This window comes from Vicia villosa, unplaced genomic scaffold (assembly GCF_029867415.1).
Source record: "Vicia villosa cultivar HV-30 ecotype Madison, WI unplaced genomic scaffold, Vvil1.0 ctg.001667F_1_1, whole genome shotgun sequence".
Classification (NCBI taxonomy): domain Eukaryota; kingdom Viridiplantae; phylum Streptophyta; class Magnoliopsida; order Fabales; family Fabaceae; genus Vicia; species Vicia villosa.
The window spans coordinates 167,590-182,496 of NW_026705692.1; the positions used below are offsets into that span (position 1 = coordinate 167,590).

Consider the following 14,907-nt stretch of genomic DNA (forward strand, 5'->3'; position numbering starts at 1 on the left):
GTTTTTCTAAATAACGATTAAGAAATACACCGAGGCCTACGCCTCAATCATTTCTCTTCCGCTAAGTGGGAAAGAACATACATCGGGGCCTACGCCCCAATCATTTCTTTCACTAAGTAGGAAAGAACATACATCGGGGCCTACGCCCCAATCATTTCTTTCCCACTAAAAAAAAGGTATTAGCATGATTCGTGTCGTCATTTATTAATGTTTTGAAGTTGAAAAGGAAAAGAAGAAAGAACTTAATCTAAAAATGATTCTAAGTCCTAAATTGTCAAGTTAAAGTCTACCTAAAATTATAGGATTTAAGGGAAAGGAGACTAAACCTAAAATTGTGAAGATTATAGGTCCTAAAAATTAAGGGAGCAAACAAGTGAAATTACAAGTAAAAATCACAAGTAAACAATGGTACAAAATTACACACAAAATTGACTAAAAGAATGACTTGAAAATATAGCACAAAACATGAAAACAAATGGTTCAAAATATTGTACAAAATGAATTAAAAGATACTATTTATTTTCTATCATTTTTTATATGAGAACAAAGGGATTCTAATTAAGCAAAAAGAAAATAAAATGATTAGCCTAACAAAACTATTTTTTTTTTTTTTGATTATTTTCTATGTCAAAAATTACACATCAAAGTCTAAGAATGATAGGAAAAAAGTTAGTTTTATTTACTAAAAAGAGATGTGCAAAAAATCTAATAAAATCTAGGCAAAAAAGATGGAAACAGGGGGGTGAAGATTGAAAAAAAAGTGCATTCAGTAATTGGGCGCGGAGCCAAGGTTGGCCCAGGAGAGTGATTTTTGTATAGTTTCTCTTATGCCCAAAAAAGGGAAGAGAATGTAATTGGGCTTATGGGGGTGAACTCAGAAATTCGTGTGGCCCAGTGATAAGATGATCCAGTTTATTAATTGTTCAATTTTAATATCAACGTTTAGTATCAACTACAATGAATCTCAATTAAAAACTACGATGAATCTCAATTAACCACATTAAAAACTTATGTTATTAACCTTATTAATGCCAATTATATGATTAAATTGAAAATAATCAATTAACATCAAATAAAGTTCTGATTAAATAAGAAGAAAATTCAAAGGGGATTAGGTTTTTTTAATTGTGACCCTTCACATCTCGTTCCTCACTCGTCTCTCACTCTCGTTCTTCTCAGACTCGCAATGAACGGCGCGGCGGAGAACTCATCTTCTCCAGCCGCAATCTCCTCGCCGCTAACAAAAATGGATGAAGCAAACGCTCCTCCTCAGGTCTCTCATCTCTTATTGGTTCGTGACTTGCTATCTTTCCCCAAATCGAACCTTAACCGAACCCTAAGCTAATCCCACTCACAATCGAATGGCTAAATCGAGAGAAATTGAGCAAGAGACACACTCGGAAGAGCCATATAGCATCAAGAGCAAGAAAGAGATGAAGACTTCGAAGCGAATGAATAGAGAGACATACCGGTTAATCGCTCCGACGACTCTTTGGTGACGGTGAAGAAAGAATCCGAGAGAACAATCCACGAATTCAGGTAATAACACGCATCCCTCTCTTCTTCTCTGCGTTGCGAGTCGAGTGCTCTCTCTCTCTCTCTCTCTCTTCCTCTTCTGACTCAGTTTTCCATTTTTTGATCTTTGCGTGATCCAAGGTATTGAGATGGAGATTGAGTGTAGATTGGGATGATGATGATGATGATTGAAGAGATTGAAGCAATGTTGCAGAGAGTGAAGTGATGAAGGTGATGATTCAAAGATGATTTGAAGATGGGAAGTGAAGATGGAATGGTGATAGTTTGTAGAGGATGTGGCGAGGTTGTGGCTGAGCTCAATTGATAAGAGCTTCAGATGTTGAAGCTCTATCAATGGTGGATTCGTGAGCTTTTAGTGGAGGTAAGGGAGAGAGATGAATGGAGAATGAATGAAATGAAGAAGGTGATGAATGAAGCGTGTAAATGGTGGAGTGAAGATACAGAGGTTCAGGGGGAGAAAAGTGGTGGTGAAGATGGTGGAGAAAAAATGGAGAATTGTGGAGAGGCCTGAGGAATGGTGGAGATGAAGGTTATATAGGAAGACTGAACATGAGAAGGTTAGTTACTCACTCCTCTTTCTGTTATTTTCTGTTGAGATCTGATGGATAATTCTGTTAGGTAGTTTAGAAGTTAGTTATGACTTGACTAGGTTGTTAGAAATTTGTTATAAGTTAGTTGAAGTTAGTTATGATGTTAGTTGGTAGGGTTGTTATAAAACTGTTATAGGTTGGTTTTGGTTATAACAGAATGAAGTTAGTTAGGTTTAAAATTCTGTTAGGATGTGGTTGAACAGTTACAAATAACAAGGTTGGGAAATGGTTAGAAGTTTGTTAACTCTGTTATAGGTTAAGTTGGTTTACATGGTGGGCTGAAACTGTTTGAAATGTAGTGATAGGATTTTGAAACTGTATGTTGTATGCTAGGTCCAAAAATGAGGCTTATGTATGTGTTAATGGATGGCTAGATATGGCATGCTGTTTGTGGTAATTAAACTGAATTGTAAATGAATGTGCAGGGTCAGCTTTGGATTGTTGATGTTGATTCTGTTTCTTTGAATTGCAGGGCTTTGAAACAGAAGTGCCAGCAAGGACATCAAAATCCTCAACCAGCTTCATTGCATTGCATGGAATTGGTGAGGTTCTGAATTTTGTATAGCCTTTTGTGGAATGCGGGTTGCTGTTTGTGTTTGTATTGAAGTGTATTGTATGGTTTATGCAGGCATGGTGTAATATGAATCTGAATGAGTAGGCCCTGTCATTGCTTGGAATTTGTGAGCTGGCTGTATGAAATGGTTCAAAGCATCGCAAGAGGGAAATGTTTGAAAGCATGGTAGAGAGGGCTGGATGCATCAGGCTTGCAAGATGGAATCGAGGAGGCCAGTCTTCCATTGATGGCAACTTAGGATTAGAAACAATAGGCTAAAACCATTTTTGTGTAATTTTGTTATTTCGTAATAAGATTTTGGTAATGAATATTGTAATAGATAGCAGCTTGAAGTAAATATTGAATGGGCATTTGGAAATGAACTTGTCTTGAAGATTGTGGATGACTCTTGAATTTTGTAGTGAAATTTGACCTCGGTTTGAATAGTGAGATATTGACTTCTTTATGAATGTTGACCATACAACTTCTAAACCAAGACAATAATCTAAACCATACAACTTTAGGTGCTTAAGCAAATTTGATCCCCTTTGACAGGTCTTGAACGAATGGAATCACATGAACCAAAGTCTCAAATTCATATATCAATCGATGGAGCTCTACTTTTAGTTTCTCAATCTACTCATGCCTTGAACAAAACGAGTCCTTTAAACCTGCTCACTTTGCTGATGAACTTTAACAAACTCGAACACCATGAATAAGAACTCTGACTCAATGATCCTCAGTCAAATTTTTGATGGACACACACCTTGTAACTTGATGAAGAAGAAATCTTAAGCTTTCAAAATCCTCGATTCCATGCTTTTTGTTTTATTTAATGAATGAATGTGAAATCATGCAAATGACCTAATAAAGGTATGTTGATGAGATGCGAAGCTTAAGCCAGATGGATATAAAATTAAGTGGGCAAATTTTGGGGTGCAACAGGTATCACACTATCACAGAAAATCCACAAACTCTGCAACCTACATAAGTCAGGATCAGAAGTTCATTCTGTACTACATTGGAAATGGTATGAGAATCAACCTGCCTCATGTTCTGTTCAATCATCTGTGTACTCATGTAACCGAATCAAGGGAAGCAGAACGTCTGAAGTATCCCAAGATTAAGAAGAATACCATTCCTATCGGAAGATTGATATCAAACATTCTAACTAAGAGTGACTCTGAGAGCAGTTGGCTCTATTCAAGATCTGAAAGTTGTCCGTGGAAATATTTTGACTGCTCAGTCTTTGAGAAGAATGCAGTTGATTGAAAAAGTGACCACCTCTCCTAAGGTGTTTCCTGATATTCTGACCAGGAGAACTCCTGTTGCTTATTTTCCTCAGATGTTCAAGGAGGAACTATCAAAATCAGTTTAACGTTATCTGGAATCTTGTGTAAGAGACCAGTCAGAAGTTGACCCTGCTTGGATTCGTGGAAGAACTCTTCCATCTTTGGATGAGTTAAAGAAAAAGGATAAGAAGAAGAAACAAAAGAAGCTGAAGAGAAAGGTCACAAAAGAAGGTCCTGCTGCTAAGAAAGCTAAAAAGCAGAAGAAATCTTCAGGTATTGTTATCTCTGACTCTGTACCTGTTAATAGTTCTGAATATGTATCAATAGAGTCCCTCAAAGTACCTAGAACTTCTGAAGAGCTTCAGAAGCTCATAGAAGATATTGATAATGTAGACACCTCCAGTTTACATTCTACCTCCGACCTTCCCCCTTAGAAAAGACCATCACCTTCTGAACTTCCATCCTCTTCCACCACCACTAAAAGAAACCGTCCACTTCATTCTGAAGCAACTCTTAACCCCCAACCTTTATCTGTTGTCTTTCCACAAATTCCTTCTGAAAATATCTTTTCAACCACCTCCATTCCTTCTGCAATCTCACCCATAAATGACCCTTCAACCACCTCCACAGCAGATTCATCATCCTCTCTATCCTCTTCAACCACCTCTACTTTGTTCTCTAGAGAACCTGAACCCTATTTCATTCTTAACCCAGACTCTCCTATCACCCATCTCAGAATCAACCCTCGTAAACCCTCTATTGATATTCATTTTGAATTATTAAAATATAAGGTACGGACAGGGTTAGATGCTTTGAAGTTTGCTCATGACTCCAAGCTGGATCATGTAGCTGCTGGGAAGCTCTGGAGAGCTTTTGGTGAAGAGATACAGGCTGACTTTCTGGATCTTCAGAACGACTGTTTGGCTGCTGCTCTTGGTCCTTCTAGATTATTCTTGGAGTATGATGATGGAAAGTATTACCATCCAATCACCAACTGGAAGCCTCTGGAAGAGAAGTTGTTTGTTGATGAATTGGAAGAAGAAAATCCTCTAGCAATTGTTGTATGGAAGCCACATCCATACAAGGTTCTGAATGGAGATTTTCATATGCTGTTCAACTGGTTCAGGGAGAATCCTCTAGAAAAGGCTCCTGAATTGGTTTACCCAGAAGTTGAGTATCCTTTAGAACCTGAGATTCCAGTGTTCAAAGAGTCTTTTGCTGAAGATATTCCTGCTGAGGTACATATGGAAGATGCTACAATGGTTGAAGCTGATGCTAATCATCCTGTTCTGGAAAACAGTTTTGATGCTGCTTCTGCTGGTTCTTCTGTTTCTGTTCTACTGGACACTATGAAGGAACTCCAACAGAATCAAGCTACCTTGGCTAGTCGTCTGGACAAGCAAGATGACACAAATGATGAGATTAAACTTGGATGAAGACCCAAGAAGAAGCCTCTAAGAAGCAAGTTGAAGACACTTTTGAGATTAAGAACCTTCTGGCCGCCTTAGCCTCTAGGTTTAGCCAGTCGTAGTCTGTCTTGTGTCTTAGTTAGTTTTTCTTTGTTTCTGCATCTGTTTGCTTGCATCTGCTTTTGTATTATGTTCTGATTAATCAATGAAATATCTTTTTCTTTCTTCACTCTGTGTGTCTTTCATCCGAATCTTTTATGCTTTTTGATGATATGACAAAAAGGGGGAGAAATGTGATAATTGAATTGATTTATAATATCAGTTGCTGGGCTTAAGTCTCGACATTCCTAACAATTATTTGCAAGTTTTCTGTCTTTGATAGTTTTTGCAGGAATGTGATATTCTGGATGTAATACAGTGAACAGACTTTTTATATTTAAGCAAGCAATGTTGCGGTGAGCAAGAGTCACCACCGACTTTTATTTTATCCAATTTATAGAAAGGCTAAAAGAACAGAAAAAAACCTTTTGAAAGAGATTGAGTTCGGGGGGTAAGTTATACAAAGGGAAGGTTTAAAGCACCCTTTGTATCCATGGTTATCCATGGGCTCTTAATTGCTTAACTCACTTTGTTTTCAAAATGTTTGAGAAGTTTGAGAAAAAAGGATTTGAATAAGGACTTTAGCTTGTAAAATAAGCGTAGCCTTTTTGAAGATTTTTGAAAGAGGAAAGTTGAATTTAAACCAGAGCAAGCAATTAATAGCAACTACCCTAAGTTTGGAAAAAATATTCTTTTAGCCTTTCAGGGCTGTCCATACCATAGAAGGGTAGGAAGTCCTTTTATTGGATGTTAAAGGGTCATCAGAGTTATCATTCGCCATAAGACTGACCCTGCCAGAAAGAGGGCAGGTAGTCTAGGGGAAGGATATAATAGTCATTTCTTAGGCAGCAGGCGAGGATACCTTAGCAATGGGGACAAATCATCATTTACCGAGGCAACATCGAGGGACAAATTTAATGATGAATGAACTGAGGGCAACATTTTCTTTAGGTATCCTCGGAATCGAGGGACTTGACTATTTTCACAAATTAAGGCAACAGGCAACAGTAATAAGGCAACAAGGCAACAAGAGGGATTACCGTAAAGGTGTGTGTGTGGCAAAATCAGGTGGTTAAATTCAGTTATTTATCTTGTAATTAGTTATTCTAGGTTAATCAGGCTTGCACTCTCTAGGATTACTAACCACGCAGAAAAATAACACAGATTAATGATCCTACGCTATTACGATAAACACCTGCGGGGAAGGGGAAATAAAAGGCAAAAAGAAAAAATGATTAATTTATGTGTCTCGAGCCTTCATCGCATCCCTGATCAACCCTGAAAATTACGAATGAAGAAGAGAAAAGTTAGTGCATTAAAGGTCGACAACCCTAATTGACTAAAAATCTACAAACCCTAATTGATTAAAAGTCTATAAACCCTAATTGAACAAAATAGGTAAAATAAATGATTTTAATATTTTAATAATTATTAAAGGTTAAGGAAAATCAAACGTTCGATTAAATATAAACATTTAAATAATTATTGGATTAATCCTAATTATTTGATTGATTAAAAGTGTATTTGAAAATTTGAATTTTAATATATATAGGAAAAAAACAATTATTTGTGAAAAATCAAGTTTTCGATAAAAATAAATAATTATAAAATTATTATACAAAAACTAATTTGTTAAATAAATAAAAACAAAAGAAAGAATAAAATTATAATAAAAGAAAAATAAATAAAAGGTTATCATGTAATTAAAAATAAAAAAAATTAAAAGAATCTTAGCTTTTGATCCAGTGTGGCAAGCCTGTGGAGGTGCATGGTGCGTCTGCATCTTCAGGGACGTTTGATCCATGTCTGGATTGATCTGATGGCTGCGATGCCAAAGGTGCACCATACACGTGTGAGTGAGGAGCATGGAATCAAGGGCCAAACAAAAACAAGAAGCGCGCGCTTCTCATTCAAATGTGGCCAATCACCTCTTGCCACGACATCATCGTCCCCAACCGTCTGTCGTTTTTTCCCCTGAGTTTTACCTACGAACATTCCTCCGTCGCCATAGACCTGTAAAATAACGAATATGTTCAAACGCAACAAAAAATGCTTCGCGAGCATTCCATTGTGGTCGTCCAAGCCTCATGAATCTCGTGGTACCTAAAATTGGGTCTGATTTTACCTAAACCAAAAGCCCTAATGGAAAATCTAAAAACTCATTCATGGTGAACCATAGCTAACATGCCTAGAAATCAAATTAAAGCTCCAGAAACGTTAATAGCATCATGACAAACATAAGTATGCATTTAAATTATGAAAACAATGCATGAATCAGTACAATCGAAACCAAGAAACAAAGGCCAAACCGTGGTGATTTGGTGTTGATTCTGAGAGTGTCAGGCTTCAACAATGATCCAGATAGCTTAAAGGTGTGTCAATGAACGTGATTGAATCCTTCAGAAGCCTTGAATTGTTCTGCAATCTGGAATTTGATCTTGGAATTTCTTGAACTTTTAGGATTCGGATTAGGGTTCTTGAGGCAGAGACTTTTCGTGTCCTTGCAATCTGAACAAGTTTAGTACTTTTAGAGAAGTGAATAAGGGTGAATATTGTGCATCAAATCTCTTTGAATCTTGAATTGACAATTTGGAAAATTTGATTGGAAAATCTTTCTAATTTTGGCCAATATTTGATTCAATCACTCCAATTCCAATTTGCACGAATTTTGAATGATTATGAGGTATAATATTTGATTGGATTTGATTAGAATTAGATTCAAAACAATTTCCTTCATAAACCTTTGATTTTTTTAATTTTATTGACTTTTAAATGAATAAAAATTCAAATAAAATTAATTAAATCAAATAATTTCGTGGCAATTGGATTTTGGAATCTAAATATCATGAGGATGAAGATTGGATCTTAAGAACATGGGCCTATTTGCAAAGAAATTCATTTTGAGGCATTTTCTTTCACAATTTTTTCCTTAAAATTGTCCAACTTTGACAAGGCATATCTCCCTCAATTTTTGAGATATGGAGGAGTTCTAGGACTTTTTGGAAACCTTAAGATGTCCTCTACAAGCCACTTTGGAAGCTTTTTTACATTTGAAGATTTTATCTTGATGATATGGGCTTTGACAAAAAAACTGCTTTTAGGTGACTTTCAAAAAGGACCTATAATCTTTTGATCCATATCTCTCAAATGAAGCATTTTTAGACTTGGCATGTGAGAGACAATTTTGTAGGTAATTCAATTTCCTTCAAAATGAGCTTTGGATGGGAAATTTCTGATTATCCATGTGAAAGTTATGGCTGGTCAAAGTTCAGTTGACTTTAGGTCAAAAAACCCTAATTTAGAAACTTTAGGTTATGTTGATTTCTGAACTTTCCTTGATGAATCAAGATCAATCCTTGATCAAATGATAAATGATACTTCAAAATAAGGATGTTGACAAAAAATCAAGAATTTTGACTGTACTTTGACCACAGTTGACTTTTAGGTTAAATCAGTCGACTGTTGACTTTCTGGACAATTGACTGAGCAATCCTTGAAATTGAAACTTGTATTTTGCCATAGAGATAGTTTGAAACATCATAAGCCATATGAAATAAATTGGAGACCTTGATTTATTAAGTTTCTTTAGAGAAATCAAAACCCTAGTTTAGGAGGTCATTGTCTAGGAGAGTGTGCCCTTGAGTCTTGAACCTTGGTATGAGTTTGAAAAGTGAAATGAGATGGAAAAATTTTGGGGTATGACAGCTTCCCCTATTCAATCTTCTTAAACCTGAAGATGTATAGTGGTTTGTATGTTGTAACACGGTGGGAGAACTGACTTTTTTATTTCGCAAGCAAAATGTTGCGGTGAGCAAGAGTTGCCACCAACTTTTATTTTATCCAATTAGGAAAGGTATAAAAGAACAGGAAAGACCTTTTGAGAAAAAGAGTTCGGGGGTAGGTTATGAAAAGGGAAGGTGTAAGCACCCTTTTCATTCGTAGTTATCTACGGGCTCTTAGTTGCTTAGCTCACTTTGTTTATTTTGAAATGTTTGTGTCGTGTGTGTTTAGAAAAACAGTTTGATTTTGAGAATGTCTAAAAAAAGACAATGTTAGAAAACGAGGTGTGAAAAGCATTTTATGTTTGAATTGATTGTGAGCAAGCACTTAAGAGTTCCTACCCTAAGTTCGTAAGGTCTTTCCCATACTTAAGACTTTCCTTGAGCGATAGTGCTATCCATACCATATGAGGGTAGGTAGTCCTATACATTGGATGTGCGGGTCATCGAAGGGTCGTCGAATGGTCATAGAAGGCAACATGTAAGGATGTCTTAGCATTCGAAGGGACTATCATCATTTTCGCAGGCAACTCGAGGGACAAGATCATTTCATTGTAGGCAACATTGAAAGGACATCGAGGGACAATGATCTTTTTATCGAAGGGACTATGATGATTTATTCGTGGGTGTAATACGGTGGGAGAACTGACTTTTTATTTATGTGTGGATAGCAAGAGTCGCCACCGACTTTTATTTTATTCAATTAGGAAAGGTATAAAAGAACAGGAAAGACCTTCTTTGAAAAGAGATTGAGTTCGGGGGGTAGGTTATGAAAAGGGAAGGTGTTAGCATCCTTTTCATCCGTAGTTATCTACGGGCTCTTAATTGCTTAGCTCACTTTGTTTGTTTGAAATGTTTGAAAAAGGTGTCGTGTGTGTTTAGAAAAACGGTTTGATTTTGAGAATGTCTAAAAAGACAATGTTAGGAAACATGGTGTGAAAAGCATTTGATTTGGATTGATTGTGAGCAAGCACTTAAGAGTTCCTACCATAAGTTCGTAAGGCATTTCCCATACTTTAAAGTTTTCCTTGGGCGATAGTACTATCCATACCATTTGAGGTAGGTAGTCCTATACATTGGATGTGCGGGTCATCGAAGGGTCATCGAATCGTCATAGGGACTATCCATACCATAAGGAGGGTAGGAAGTCCTATGAGATGTGAATAGTCATAAAGGCAACCAGTAAGGGTACCTTAGTCATCGAAGGGACAATCACCATTTAATTGAGGGACAAGATCATTTATACCGAAAGGCGACATCGAAGGGACTATGATCTTTAAATCGGAGGGACATGGTGATTTTGAATCGAAGGCAGCATAGGCTAAGGCATCCCTACGCTTCGAGGGACTTGACTATTATTTTCCGAAAGGCAACTGAGAGGGGAAACCCTAGAGGTGAGTGTGTGACCAGTAAAAAAGAATGTGTTATGTTCAGGTATTTAATATTTGAAGTTAGTGAGCTAACGATTCAGTTTTAGTCTTTCCATGCAATCCTATTAGCATACATCTAGCGGTTAAATATATACAGGATAAAAATGAGGAAAAAGCAAACCTAAGCTATTACATGGCTTCGGGGAGGGGATTACAGTTTTACCGAACGGGAATAAAAATAATTACAACCCAAAATGAAACTTAAGACAAAAAGCAAAGCGATCAAATGTACAAGAATCAGAAACTTGCAAATGGTCCACCATAGCCCAAAAGCTCAAGATAATACCTCGCATTTAAAACAAAAATGTCAGTAATAAACACAGAATAATGTAGAAAAAAATAATATACACGGGTCAAAATTACCGAAAAGAAAATCTAAATAATAATCCTATTAAAAACTTAACAGCAATGTTTTTTTTTATATATATTTTTTAATATAACAATAAAAACTAACTAACATGATTAAAATACTTTTTGAACTACTTCTAATATTTTTTGTATTTATATTTTTATCAATTAAGAATTAAGATAAAACTAGCAAAGATAAATAAATAAAAGAGGGTGTCGATAAGAAATTTTTTTTGGGCCTTTGAAGGAGATTAGCCCAAGATCCATTGAGCAACAACCAAAGGAAGGGTGAAACGCTGGAGGGGTGTATGGAGCTGAAGGCGGTGTTGACATGGAGACCGGCTTTGGGCCTTGCATCATTGAAATTCGGTTAGCCCAAGTGACGCTAAAAAAAAACCTAACACTAGTGAGGTTGATCCGTCTCCCTCATCTCCTCTTTCTCTTCCAACGGGTCCCTCTCTCTTTCCTTATTTCCAATCTCTCTGTATTACACGCTTCAGAAAAGAAAATGGACTCTGTTCTATACCCTCCCTCAATCTCAGTTCATCTTCAAACTCTCTTCCACTCTAAAACATAATCTCCACCCAAGCTCTACCTCTCATCACTCAACGATTTCAAGTAGCAACATAAAAACAGTTAACAATCAACAAATCGCAAATGTAAAAGAGCTTTTTACAATAAATTAACAGTCAACGAATCGCAAATGGGAAAGGGCTTTTTACATTTAAGACACTAAGTGAGAGCGAAAGAGGAATACCGTCGAAGCTGACATGTTGCGATCTCTTCCAGATGCTGACCATTGACGTTGAATGGGAATTGCTCTTGCGATGAATTAACGATTGTAGGTGCGTTACTGATGGTTACTCGCAGTCGGATCGGAACAGCGGTGGCTGGTGGGTTGCTGCTCGCGCGGGATCGGAAGGGTCATCGGGTAGTTGTAATCGCCGGAGCTTCAGATTGATGATTGATGGTGACGTTGTTGATGAAGGTCGGTTCCCGTAGGGAGGAGCGTGGGTGAATCTGAGCGTTGTTCTTCGCCGTGATTTGCAGTGGGTTGTTCTGCGTTGTGTGGGGTTTGACGTGAAGCATTGAGGCATGAAGGATTCCGTGTCGGTGATTCGTGGGATGTCGCGAGTGGTTGGAGAGTTCCTGTAAACAACAAACAACAACAAGAACTATGTTAATATGATGTAATCTCCTCTCTTTGTTTTGTGGAATATACAACAGTGATTATATTCTCTTTGTTTTGTGGAATATACAACAGTGATTATATGTGAAAGGAAATTGGTGTTGCAATTTGAATCTGCAGGGTGTTTGAATGATGTTGTGTCGATGATTGTTGGTTCGGCATACTGGAGAATTCGACATGAGTCTCAATCTGGCGCTATAGTGATGATGATGTCTGAGTTTGATGCCTTTTTCCTTTCCTACCTGTAAACAAAATTAAAGAAACACGATAATGAATTTGAATACGAGGTTAACGTTTTGGTGATGACGCTGTCGTCTTAATCTTGCAGGTTTGCGTATTGAGATGGATTATGGATGTTATGAGAGTTGTTCAAAGAGTAAGGATTAATATACAGCGTGGTAGATGTAAGAGGGTGAGATATTTGTGAAGTTCATGTGTTTATGAAAAGTAAAGTGATTGGTTTTGTTTCACATGTGTGGTGAAAGGGAGGGTTTTTTGCTGTAAGTGAATGAGACTGTCGAAGTGTATGTGAGAAGAGAGAATTGGAGAATAAAAGTCAAAATAAGGGTTAGGATTAGTTGGTCCTAAGGGTTAGAAAAATTGTTATATTTATATTGAAAAAAATTAGGTTAACAAAATAAGAAAAGTTAGTTGGAAATCAAGTAATTAATCAGAAAATAATCAAATAAATTGATTCTTTCTAAAAATAATTTACTTGTTCCCCAAGTTGTAAATCATGTTAAAATAAAAATTAAAACCTTCTTTTTTTGGATTTTTGAATATTTTGTGATTTTTTGACTAAAAAATGCATAAAAATGAAAATTGGCTATTTTAAAAAATGTTTATTTAATTAATACGAAAATTAAAATTAAATGATTAAAAAAACTTATTTTTTGTGATTTTATGAATATAAATAAAAATAGAATTAAAACTAAAGTTAGAAACAAATAAAAAGGAAAAATGTTAGAAGTGAGATTCGAACCCTGGACCTCTTGCTCTTGTACCTCTAACCCTCCAATCCTTACCAATTGGGCTATGTCACTTATTTTGAATAAAATGAGATTTGCAAATATGTGAGGGCAAATTTCGGGGCATGACAGTGGGCAATCTTGCTAAGACATCCCTACGTTCGAGGGACTTGACCATGTTAATCGAAAGGCAGCCAAGAGGGGTGTACCCTAAAGGTGAGTGTGTGAACAGTAAAATGAGTGTGTTATGTTCAGTTATTTAATCTTGCAATTAGCGAGCTAACGGTTGATTTTAATCTTTCCATGCAATCCTATTAGCATACATCTAAGCAATTATAGCAGTTCATAGGTCCAGAAAATAAAGTGCGGAAAAGTAAATCCTACGCTATTATAAGGCTTCGGGATTAGGGATACATAACCAAAAATCGGGGGAGTGAGGAAAGTAAAGCGGAAAGATAAAGGTCCTAGTTACTATTACATCAAAAATAATTTGCAACCTATACATAATTTCTAGAATTAAAATGAATAAAATAAACAAGTGAATAAATAACTGATAAATAGCGAAAATAATCATGCAGCATTCATTGGAGTTGAGATGAGAAGAAGAATCGAAGAGTCGAGCGTTAGAGAAATTAGGGTTATAGTGAAAAACCTAAGCTAATTAGTTATTAAATTAAAACTTATCCTAATTTAATTAAAATCTAAATTAATTATCTAATTAATTAACTAAAACCTAATTTCTATTTAATTAAAAAAAATGTTCAATCTAATTAAATTAGTTAAATCCACTAATTATCCTAATTAAATTAATTATATATAAATACTAAAATTTAATTAAATACCTAATGACTAATTTTAATTACTAACCTAATTTTAATTAAGTTAATTTTATGTTAGTTTTTTTTGTTGGTATATTAGTAGTTAATAAAAAGCAATATGAAAAGCAATAATGAAAAACAATATAAAACAGAAACATAAAATAAAAATAAATAAAAAAATTTGAGGAAGAGGCGTTTAATCCAGTGTGGAGAGTCTTGAGATAGCATCGTATGGAACACCTTTCTGGATCCTCAGATTTGATTAGTGAAGGATCCAATGGCAGAGCTGCGAAGGTTCACGCTAGGCTTGCGAAGACAGGGCGTACCGGGTCTGCAAACAAGGAAATGCAAAGAAAAAGTTGCATAGCCCTGGGTTCGAACTCGCGTCCTAGGGATAAGGAGCAAAACAAGCTGCCGTCTGAGTTGCGCTGCCTTTTTGATATTGTTATCATCGCCAATCATAATATATTAAATCAAAGCAATAAATTGAAATTTAAACCAGTCAACACAGACCCAGCGCTGGACCAATGAAAACGGAGAGAGAAAAAGCCAGTAGTTGACCGACCAATAGCGAAGCAACGCGTGGGGTCAATTGTTCATGATCACTATTCATTGTCTTCCACCCTTGGCCAACTTGGATTTGCTACGATTCCATCCTAAATCTGCTATGTTTTTGCTACGCCAAATTCATAGCAAAATCTGGAAAAATCACGACCTGCAAAAATCGATTCAAACGAACACAATAAATATCCAGATCCACTTAAAAACACCTCCTGAACAAGAATATGATGTCCGTTTTTTATGAAACCTCCTGCAAATGTAAAAACGAAGGGCAACCTTCTTTGTGCCCTAGTAATGGCGTCTTTCGTTCTAGGCAATATGGCTTTTGTCTAATG

The 14,907-nt window shown here is 36.3% G+C and overlaps 1 long non-coding RNA gene across 1 annotated transcript; it reads left to right on the forward strand.

Moving 5' to 3' along the window:
- Window positions 1-1,096: 1,096 nt before the first annotated feature.
- On the forward strand, window positions 1,097-3,073 carry LOC131636209 (uncharacterized). The gene is made up of 4 exons (XR_009293981.1): window positions 1,097-1,539; window positions 1,657-2,093; window positions 2,599-2,668; window positions 2,755-3,073. It is a non-coding gene; the product is annotated as an uncharacterized LOC131636209 (long non-coding RNA).
- Window positions 3,074-14,907: the final 11,834 nt, after the last annotated feature.